We start from the raw sequence: 11,170 nt of genomic DNA on the forward strand, positions 1-11,170 counted from the left end.
CAAGATCTTTCTTTGATCAAGTCTGACACAGTAAGTAAAAATTGACAGAGATAAAAGAAGGCAAGTGAGATTAGTTCTGACGTTCTGCAATTTGCCTACAAATTCGTCTACATGCTCAGAATTCTGCCCTGAAAAATCTGCAACTTTTTTTTAATGTGGCTTCTCCTGAGGAACCAAAGTTTCTCTGTCATCCATGGAGGTGCAGAACTCATCCAGTTTCAAGATAAGCTATCCAATAGCAGTACAGTGCATGAACCTCTTAGGGGGTCTGTTGGTCAAAGCAAGAAACTCAACATATTTTTTGTTGAGACTTGATAATCCTAATTTGGAAGCTTTCTGATGGCACTGCGTTATTTCTCAAAAGAAAAACTTATGGCTTGGCTCATGGATAAAACACTCACCAGTCCATTTCTTTAACATTTATTATAATCCTGGCAGCAGTATTGAAGCTTAGTCAATGCCATTTAACTGTCATTTTGGAGTAAATCATGTCACATGGAAAGAAGAGTAAATCAAAGAGAAGCTCGCTTAAGTGCTGGACGGTCACGTGACCTTGAAGAGCTTCTGCAGTACTGTGCCCAGTTCTGGTCTCCCTATTGTATGAAGGAGATTATTAAGTTGGAGAGGGTTCAGAAAATATTTATCAGGATGTTGCCAGAAATGGAAGGCTGAGTTACAGAGAGAGGCTGGACAGGCTGGGATGTTTTTCGCTGGACTGTAGGAGGCTGAGGGGTGACCTTACAGAGGTTTATAAAATCATGAGGGGCAAAGAGGAGATGAATAGCAGGCATCTTTTCCCAAGGGTGGGGGATTTCAATATTAGGGGGCCTATTTTTAAAAACCAGAAGAGCTGTGGATGCTGTAAATCAGAAACAAAAAAAACACAAGTTTGTGGAAAATCTCAGAAGGTCTGGCAGCATCTGTGAAGAGATATCAGTGTTCACATTTCAGAACTGGCGACCCTTCCTCAGGTCACCTTTGCAGTCACCGGACCCGAAACGCTAACTCTGATTTCTCTTCACGGGTGCTGCCAGACCCGCTGAGCTTTCCCAGCAACTCCTGTTTGTGTGTCAGGGCATGTTTTGAAGGTGGGAGGAGGAAGGTTTAAAAAAGACATGAGGTGCCATTTTTCTTTTTGCACAGAGTGCTTGGTATGTGGAATGAACTTCCACAGGAAGAGGTGGTTTCAAGTACAATTACAACATTTAAAAGACAATTGAATAAGTACTTGGACAAGAAATACTTGGAAGGATATGGGCCAAGTGTACACAGGAGGGACTAGTTCAGTTTGGGAACATGGTCGGCATGGACTAGTTAGACCAAAGGGTCTGTTTCCGTGCTGTATTTCTCTTAAATGCTTCAAATAAGCTGTAAAACATTTCTTGGATACTTTAATTCTCAGGAGGTCAACATCACTGGCAAGGTCAGCATTTACCATCCAATGCCAGCTGCCTTGAGTGGTTTGCCCAGGCAACTCAAAAGTGATCTGAAAGCTGTTGTGCAACCGGGGTTGTATATAGGCCAGCCCTAACAACAACAGCAGATTTCCTTCCCTAAATCAGTGAAGCGATTAGGTGTTATATTTCCATAGCAACCCAATAGACTCATGAACATTTTTACTGATACCAGATTTTCTTTTAAAAATGAACTTAAATTCTCAAGCCACCATGGTGGGATTTGAAGTGGTTTTCTCTAGAGTATTAGTCAAATCTACAAGGTAATGTATCCAGTAACTAAAAACTACCAGGTCACAATGACAGTACTGCTAATTTGAAGTTAAAATTATCCAGTAGATCAAATTACCCAATTTTAATAAAACTGCTCAGCAGGTGTTTTGCTTATGATTTCTGTTCAAATTAAGCAACAATTTAACTTAAAGTAATTTTGAATTAAGGAAAGTAGACTGTGTAGAGCACGGAGTCAGAATTATGAACTCTTCCTGGAGGTAATCCATCAATGAAATGTGATTATGGAAGCAAGGTCTCAGTCTTGGATTCATGGTACAAGTCATACTTCCCAGTGAAGAAAACGAAAATCAATCTCTACTTCACTGAATGACCACATTTCCAACCCTGACTCATTTTGGGATGGCCATGTTGCCATCTTCCAAATGTTCCACCTTTTCTCTCAGATGGATGTAAAAGATGCAAGGCCACCATTTTAAAAAAGGGCTGGCTCTTCCCTGTGTCTCAATCCACTGCTTCTCAAACCCAGGTAAGATTTTGGGGTCATGACCTCGGAGGCAACACTGCCCTCTGTAAGGGTCTGACCAAGCCTTAAGAGGTTTGTAATCCCTTTAAATCCTCATTTTCTTTCATGGTGGATAGGTTTTGTAGAAAACAGATTTTTTCACCAACAGTTTTGGAACTGGAACCAGGCCTCCAAGATACCAATCAGGCTGCAACCACCTTAAAAGCGTTGTGGATTAAACACTTTACCTCCATAGTTGCCCCACAGTTTCTGCTCACCACTATCCCCCTTCCACAGTTCTTCCCCCACTCCTCACCAAACCCATGGTTCTTGGGGGGGCGGGGGGAAAAGAGAGGAGGAGGAAGAGATAAGGACAACTTTTGAGGTTTGAAATGAGGGCATAGTCAGGGAAAGCTGCAGAGAGTGTTGGTCTAGTTCAACATTTAATCCTGGAGCAATATCTCATTTTTGGTTGTGGGAGCTTGCTGTGTGCAAATTGACTGCTGTATTTCCACATGTTATAATGGAAACCATGTTTCAAAAGTATTTCATTCAACTACAAAACCCTCAAATCCTAAAGGTGGCTAAGGCACTTTATAAATACAAGTTTATCCATTCTGCGCAAAGTGAAATATTCATCCAATTCCACTCCCCATCGCTCTACCAATAGTATCTATGTCTTCAAATACCCAGGAAAGACAGAAAGTTCCCTTCCAAATCTCTCTCCCTCTAGTACTAAGATCATCCTCTTTCAAATGCATTTCTACTTGACCTAAGATCACCTTCTTTGGATCCAATGTCTATTTTTGCCCAGTTAGCCTGTTGCCAAACGCCAGGAGCCATTTCCCAAGGTAAATAAGAAAAGTGCTTGTATCAATGTAAGTCACTGTCATTGCCTTCATCACCTGCCTGAGCCAATTCTAAAACCTTGATCTTCCCTTGATATAGCACACCACAGGCTTCAGCAAACCCGTCACTTTAAAGGGTGCCTCAGTGAGACAGATGGGAGTTGCTCCAGGAGCCAATGTGTACGAGGTATGGTCCCATTTCAATTTACACCAGAAGAGCAGAGCACGTCAAGGTAAACTGTATGCAAACAAACTTAGAGTACAGAATGTCTTTGCACCTTTCAAATTGCACGATCGTTTTCTAACATGCACCATCTGCTGAACTAAATTTCCTGAAAATTCCTGACTCTTATGAAAAAAAGCTGAAGAAATCTGAGCCACACAAAAGGTAAATGAATCAAAAGTGCAGGTGTGTGTGTGTTGGAGTTTGGTGGAGAGTTAAAACAAAGGCTCCAGTGGAAGTGAAATCCTGTACACATCAGCCATGATGTGGCTGAATAGGGGGAACAAGTTAGGGGAGAGGAATGGGCCAAATGGCCTCCTCCTGTTCCCATCTTAACGAAATGACTTTTCCCAAGTAAATGCACCAAGAGAACTGGAATCAGTGGTTTAAGCAGACAACCTTCACTCTGGGGTTAAAGGAATTGACACCACACAGCTGTGCATTTTAAAGTGAAAGCAGTCTTCAGAATCTCTTAGTGAGATTGCGACTGACAGTCACCACTCTCTGTTACCTCTCACACTTTATAGGATAAAGCTTTCAACATCAAAAAGGTGGAGCTGATGGCACTGAGTCAGGCTATGTCATCACAAAAAACATCTGAAGAAGCAAAGATATCCTAAACAGACAACTGCAGGTTCGAATCCTGGCACTGACTGTCACTTTGAAATGCTACAGTGTTTGATTGTATGGGCTCGGGGCAGATCTGGTTAAACACAAGAGAATGTGTTCAGCTAGCTGTGGAGTTGAACTTTCCACAGCAGTACTTCTGTCACTGTCAACTGTGGTTCAGCGTATCTCAGTCAGAAGGCGGTGTGTTCAAAATCCAATTCCGGAGACATCAAGACTTTTACTGCAGGAATGCCGCACAGTTGAGGAAGCTGTCTTTTGCATTCATCATGAGTCCTATGTCGGATATTGGACAGTTTTTTGAAGAAACACAGGAAAGTTCTCACCACCATCCCAGCAAATACTTAAAGCAAATACATTAAAATAAATTACAGAAACTTAAGATCAAGATGATAGGCCATTCAGCCTGTTGTTCCAATCAATAAGGTCAATCTCTACCTTGACTCCATTAATATACCTTGATTCTGTAAGCCTTAACACTTTCACTGACAAGAATACTAAATTTATTTTATCGTTATTTGTGGAAGCTTGCTCTACATAAGTTCACATGCCACACTTCCTCCAGTACAACAGAATTTCAGAAAGACAGTATTTCAAAGTCACAGAAGTCGCAATGTAAATGCGAATCTTTCATTTATGAACACTCTGGAGTTCAATAATGTGACATCCACTCATTCTTCATAATCTCAAAGCATCCATGCAAGAGAATGTGTTGACAGCACTTTGCCTGATCTTGCAACGAACTTGTTGATCAGGAGACTGGGCTAGGATGACAGGAGCAAAAGAGTTCAGAGTGAGACGAAGGCTCCCTCCAGCAGCCATCTAAATACTGGATTATTTAATCTGAAGCACTCCTCTGCTACAGTTAGGCTATCAGTCTGACTCGTGTCGTTCAAAGTCCTCTGTCACAGCTTGGGGAGGGTGCTTGCAGCCAACTCCTGACCATGCCAGCAGCTAGGAGTCTCCACAGCACAGGCTGAAGTTCAGTAAAATAGCCAATCTTGCTTCAGTTGGTAACACTGTCATCTCCTGGCCATTATGTAAAAATGTGAGAAATAGGAGTTAATGTAGGCCATTGAGTCCATCAAGTCTGCTGTGCCAGTCAAGAAATGATTGCTGATTTATCTATCTCAATTACAACTTCCTACACCAACTCTACATCCTGTAATTCCCTCATATCCAAACATCTATCAACCTCTGTTCTGACTACGTGCAAAAGTGATTCTCTGGGGTATAGAGTCCAATGATTCATGGCCTTTGAGTGAAGAAATTTCTCCTCACCTCAGTTTTAAATGTGTTCAGAGACTGTGAACCCATGAGCTATTTAAAGGCTATGGTTTTAATTCCCATTCCAGAAATTAGAGCACATTACCAATGCGGACTTGTCAGAGGCATCATCTTTCAGGTAAGATGGTAAGCTGAGGTCCTGTATACCCTGTCAGATGGACATAAACATTCCCACAGAATGATTTTGGAGAACAGCCGAGGTATTGCTGAAGATCAAGACATGCCATTAATACTCATCACCTCATATTCATCAAGACAATAGATGATCTCGAAGGGATATGAGAAAAGTGTGCTGATTCATTGGCAAATCATCTCTTATCCCATTGCCATGGAGAATGCACCAGGAAACTAGAGTCGACTAGGTTTTGTCGTAAAAAGATACAATGCCTAAACATGTTCCTTTTTTCTGCAGAGGGCAGGTCCCTGCATATGAATATTTGTTACTTCCTACAAGCATTAAGTCAGCCACATTGTGAGCCCAGCTGATAATTATGCTAATGACCAAGTTAAGATTGTTAGCACAGTCATGGTTATTCAGCTAATACTGTCCAATTGCAGAATCATCTCACTTTAGTCAGTAGGTTCTGAGTTTGGCAAGTGCTCTGCCTATTGCAAACGACCTCCACCAATTAGCATGTTTTTTTTCCTCATGTGATGTAACTTGTTGCTCCCTTTGAATTTTGGCATTCTTGCATCTGTCAGATCCAGAGATCAAAACGATCGACAGTATGCTTCCTTTCTCAACAATACCCATGTTTGGTGCTTGCAAATGAATAACAGCAAGAATATTATCGCTGATGTTCCAGGCAGTATTTGTATTTCAACCAACATCACTAAAGTGCATTGCCTTTTTTTTTGGGTGTTTGGTGCTTGCTTTGCTAAAATTGCCTTCTACTTTTCAAACATCATAGCAAATTTGATTCACTTTGAAAAGTGCTCCATTGAACACAAAACACTTCAGCCTGTCCCAACACAATTCGAATCATGCCAGCAAAGCCCAGAGTAGAACTACCAGCAATTACCAAGAAAATATATGTTTGCTACCTCAAACTTCTATCAAGGTGAGGACACAATTCGTAAGAAAAAGCTGCCAGGTTCAGTGAGAAATGTTCACCTTGGCAGAAATTCACTGACTCTAATGTCAGACTCGGAGGTTCAATTATGCTCAAATTGAGAACAGATGACAATTAAAAAATCGATAGGCTAAATAATAAAATTACAGGCAGTGGCTTTCTAAAGTGGAAACAGAAACTGCTGAAGATGTACAACTGAGCAGTCTGCATTCGTAATGATGAAGGCCCTTTCTCTGACTCCAGTTTTGAAGGATCCATATGCTGACATGCATATATGATGATGAGTGTCAGCTTATTCAGTTCACTGGAAAACTGGTTTGCGATACAGAGTGATGCCAACAGTGTGAGTTCAATTCCCTTCACCTGCTGGAGTTACCATGGACTCTCTTTCTCAAACTTTCCCCTTGTCTGAGGCATGGTGACCCTTAAGTTAAACTAATACCCATCATCTCCCTCTCTCTCTCTCTAACAAGACAGCAGCTCCATGGTCTGGTAAGACTACGACAACTTTACCTTTTACCATTCTTTTTAACATATATATTTTTGCTTACAGAGGTTGTCTGCATTACTAAAGCATATCTGATTTAAACTGATCTTATTTTAATTCTATTCATTAATTGTGGAAATAATTAACATGCCCCGTTAACAGATTGTAATCCAACCCATGAGATCTGTGAGAATTTGAGGGAGTCACAGCTGAAGTGTCTTGTTCAAACTTTCATAGAATCCTGCACATCTCTACAGGAAACTGGAGCAGACCACGCAGACACAGGGACAATGTGCAAACTGCACACAGCCAATTGCCTGAGGCTGGAATCGAACCCTGGTCTCCTGACACTGTAAGGTAGCAGTGCTAACCACTGAGCCACCATGCCACCCCATCTTGCCTTCAGAACACTACACTGATGGCAGGGTATAACCAAGGTAGAGGGGCTGCATCTTGTTTGTACGCAGGCTCCCTGACAAACAGTATTTGAAAGCCACTTCACTGTTGTCTAGAATGAGACCCTATCCCACTCTATTCTCAGATTAGCAATAATAGCCATTTTCCTTCCTCTGGCCTAAGGGTGGGTGTAGGGGGAGCTGCAGATAAAGGGGGTGACGGGGGCAGGGTGGTGAAGTGGGGATAGGTAAAGACAGGTAGAGGGTACGACCTGGTTGGTGAATGGGAGGAATGAATCCATTAGGTGGCTGGGAGGTGTGGAAGGGAGGGAGAGGGGCTGGAAAGGGAGGTTATCTGAAATTGGAGCACTCAACATTGAATCCTCTGAGCTGTAGGCTGCCCAGGCTGAAGGTTAGGTGTTGTTCCTCCAATTTGGATATTTGGTTCATTGTGGCAATGGAGGAGGCCAAGGATAGAAGTGAGAAGGGGTGTTCTGTTTTATCCTGCGGGCCCAGCTGAGATGCTTGGTGAACCATTCCCTAGGATTACAGCTGGATCTTGCAGTCACCACCCACTTTAATTCCCTTTCCCATTGCCAATCTGACATGACCATCCTCGGCCTCCTCCATTGCTACAATAAATCACATTGCAAATTGGAGGAACAACACCCCACTTTCCACCTGGGCAGCCTACAGTCCAGAGGACTCAACATTGAGTTCTTGAATTTCAACTAACCTCTCTTCCCAGCCTCTCCCCTCCACTGCTCCCTGCTGCCACCCGGATTCATTCCTCCCATTGACCAACCAGGTCGTACCCGCTACCTGTCTTCACCTATCCCCACTTCACCACCCTGCCCCCACCAGCCCCTTTATCTGCAGTTCCCCCGACAACCCCCCCCCCCCCCCCACCCCAAGTCCTGAAGCAGGGTTTCACTCGACTTCTCCACCTCCTGCCTGTCTACTTTGGATTCCAGCATCTGCAGGCTTTTTTTGTCTCAATCTCCCTCCCTCCAGCTAATTGTTGGTCCACCCAAGGAGTGTCCACCTAATCAGTCTTCAGTCTAGTCTAAGATGGAGCTTCGAGAATGGGGGTGGGGGAGCTACTTAAGGGGAATTGCAAAGTCCCACGAAATTCTTCACCAAGCCCCCTCTCATCTGGGGGGGGGGGGGGGGAGCGGAAGGAGGAAAAGAGAGATCTTGATCCTGAAAACTTCAGCAATAAAAAGCACCGTTTGTTTCTCTAACGAGGGGGAGCTGGATTACAAACAGAAGTGGCTTCGAATTACAATGTGTGTCATGTCGAGTCTCTACAAAGCAATCAGCCCAGGTCTACAAGGGAGAGGGGTTTTTTTGATCACGCTAATTAACAGGCATTTTGTTTTAAACAAACAGATACAACTCTAATTGCCTGTTTTACATAATAAAGGCGAGATCTTAAAAGTGAAAGCATGCAGAGGGAGATCAGACAGATGCCTATCATGCAGACCCCGTGTGAAGTGTCTGAGGCAAAGCAGCACAAACACTGGCAGAGAAAAAGGAACTTTCGCCGAGACTTGAATCGGAGCAGCAAATAAACGTACCGATTAACTTTTTTTAAAAAATCAGACAGACGACAGAGAGAGAAAAATCCTAACTCCCGTTTTCAAATGCTTTCCCCCCACATCAAAACATCTCGGCACAACTCGGTAAATCAGATAGCCCGCAAGAAATAACATGCTCTAACAATCACAACTTGTTTTGATGCGAATCTTCCCCCAAGGTATTCTGACGGAGAGCCTTCCTCTGGTTTGAGGAGATTCTGACGAGATCTCTCTTTCTCTTCCCCCCCACCCCTCCCGTTTTATTTTTTAAAAATAAAACGAAAACCCCCCATTTCTCTCTCCTTTTCACTGCACAATTTAAAAGCAGTTGCACGAGCGGAATTTGTGTTAAAAGGGAATAAACCACCAGCTCCCCTAAAAAACAACAAACAAATCAAATCCATCTCGTCCTGCCTGACATTACTTTTCCCAACTCTTCATAGTTAAAGTGAGGTTGGAACTGAGACTCCCGGTGAGAGGGTGAGATTAAAGAGAGGGGGACTTTACAAACGGCAGTAGAAAGTATAGAGAGAGAGAGAGAGCGACAGAATACATGCAGCAACAGCATAATAAACTCTTGTGTAGATCTAGGCTGTGACCTTTCATTCCCCCCTCAACACTGCACGATGATTTTCATTCTATATTACGCCATTTCTACTATGCTTTGGGGTTATTTCAACTCCATTGTTAAGCCTGAATTAATTCAGTGCTGTCCCATTCTAGGGGCAAACATAAGCCAAAAATGAGCCAAGTGCTTTTTTTGTGTGTAAGGCTTTTTAAAAAGGGGGAAAAAAACAACTTTTAAAAACACACAACCTTGCTGGGTAACTCAGAAGAACGAGCAACGAGCGCCCTATCAAATAGGCACATTAAACTATTCCCATCATTATTGCAGATTGCAAAGCAAAACTCTCCACGTGTAGACAGAATAAAACATTTGACACAAGCCAAGAGTTGCAAAAACCCCACGTGAAACGTGCACCTTGTCCATTCCACCTCCCCCCACCACCACACCCCAAAAAAACTTTCCCTTGTCGTCAAAATCACAACATTTCAACTTTTTTTTTGCATAAACATTCTGAAGATTTTCAAAGGGGGTGGATTGCAGAGCAAAACAAACAATCGGCGAACAAACTGCTAACCTCTGTCCCGCTCCGGGGGGAGAGGCGGGGGGTGAGATGCAGAGACCCAGGCGGAAAGCGGTGATTTTTTTTTTGTTGTTTTTTTGCTGTTTTAAGCTCCTTGTTCGACCCGGGGAAAGCGAACGGCAGCGCGGGCAACTCTCAAAACCAGCCAACGTCAAAGCCAGTCCCTGGGAAGGAGGGAAAGGGGAGGAGAGGGAGTCCCAGTAGCAGCAGCAGCAGCAACAACAGAACTAAAAGCCACGGTCTAAACAAGCCTGAGGGTGAGGGAGAGATCTGGACAGAGAGACGGTGCGAAGCGAACGCATGTTTAAGCAGAGGAGACTTGTTAAAAAGCGTGCTTACTCGCCAACTAATGTGTGTGTTACCTAGTGATTGGACCAAAGGGAGGAGGGGTGACGGGATGTGCAGAGGGAAAACAAGGCAGGGAAAAAAATTGATGGGGGGGGGGCGAGGTGGAAGCTGTTTTAGGAGCTCTTTATTAACCCCCTCCCCCCAAAAAATAAACAAAGTCCCATGCAGTTTGGAGAGACGGTACCTGGTTCTGTTGATGATCTGGGGTCTTCGACGTGGCGCACAGAGGGAGACAGGGAGAGACAGAGATATGTGTGTGTGTTGCTGCTGCTGTCAAGGGCGATGCAGGATCCCCGAGCTGGTCATAAAGCGGCTGGAGCTAAACAACAAAAGGCAACAATAGGGCGAGGACAGTGAGCCGCTCTGTGTGTGTGTGTGTGAGAGAGAGAGAGAGAGAGAGGCGCTCCTGGCTCAGCTCACAGCCCCGCACAGCTCCCGTCCCCTCCCAACACACACACACTGACTCACACCTCCCTCTCACTTTAAACAGCCCCCGTGCCTTTTCATCAACCCACAAGCCATCTCCCCAACTCCCAGGTAACAGCGACTTAAGGAGCCCCCCACTCTCTGGGGATTAAAACAAAAGGGCAGGGATGGACGCCAATCTCAGCCCCGGAACACGGTGCTTTCTCCTGGATTCTCTATTCCACCCTCCCCTCCCCTTCCAGAGCTGTCATTCTCCAGCCATCAATTGACAGCGGCCATGTCGCAGGCATTTAAAGCATTTCCCAGCGTGCAGCATGAGCAGCCGGAGATCAATGATCAGACAGGGTGGCGAGCAGGGTCTGTCACTGTGTGTGTGCGTGTAGCCCTGTGTGGATTACTCTCTGTCTATCTCCATTCTGTGGGTGTCTCCGAGTGTGCGTTTCAGTGTGTGACACTGTCATTGTGTGTCACTCTGTGTATAAGTGTGTGTCACTGTCACTGTGTGTGTCACTGTCTGTATGTCACTCTATTTGTCACT

At 44.1% G+C, this 11,170-nt stretch overlaps 1 protein-coding gene across 2 annotated transcripts in view; it reads right to left on the reverse strand.

Moving 5' to 3' along the window:
* The window catches only part of sox5 (SRY-box transcription factor 5), a 372,706-nt gene extending 362,063 nt beyond the window's left edge, over nucleotides 1-10,643 (reverse strand). The window contains exon 1 of one of the 2 annotated variants that reach the window (XM_072562296.1): nucleotides 10,391-10,643. The gene's annotated coding sequence lies outside the window, so the exon portion shown is untranslated. Of the gene's footprint in view, nucleotides 1-9,852; nucleotides 10,308-10,390 lie in introns of those variants that run through there. The other variant, XM_072562294.1, reaches the window with a different exon arrangement.
* Nucleotides 10,644-11,170: the final 527 nt, after the last annotated feature.

Source organism: Chiloscyllium punctatum, chromosome 44 (assembly GCF_047496795.1).
Source record: "Chiloscyllium punctatum isolate Juve2018m chromosome 44, sChiPun1.3, whole genome shotgun sequence".
Lineage (NCBI taxonomy): Eukaryota > Metazoa > Chordata > Chondrichthyes > Orectolobiformes > Hemiscylliidae > Chiloscyllium > Chiloscyllium punctatum.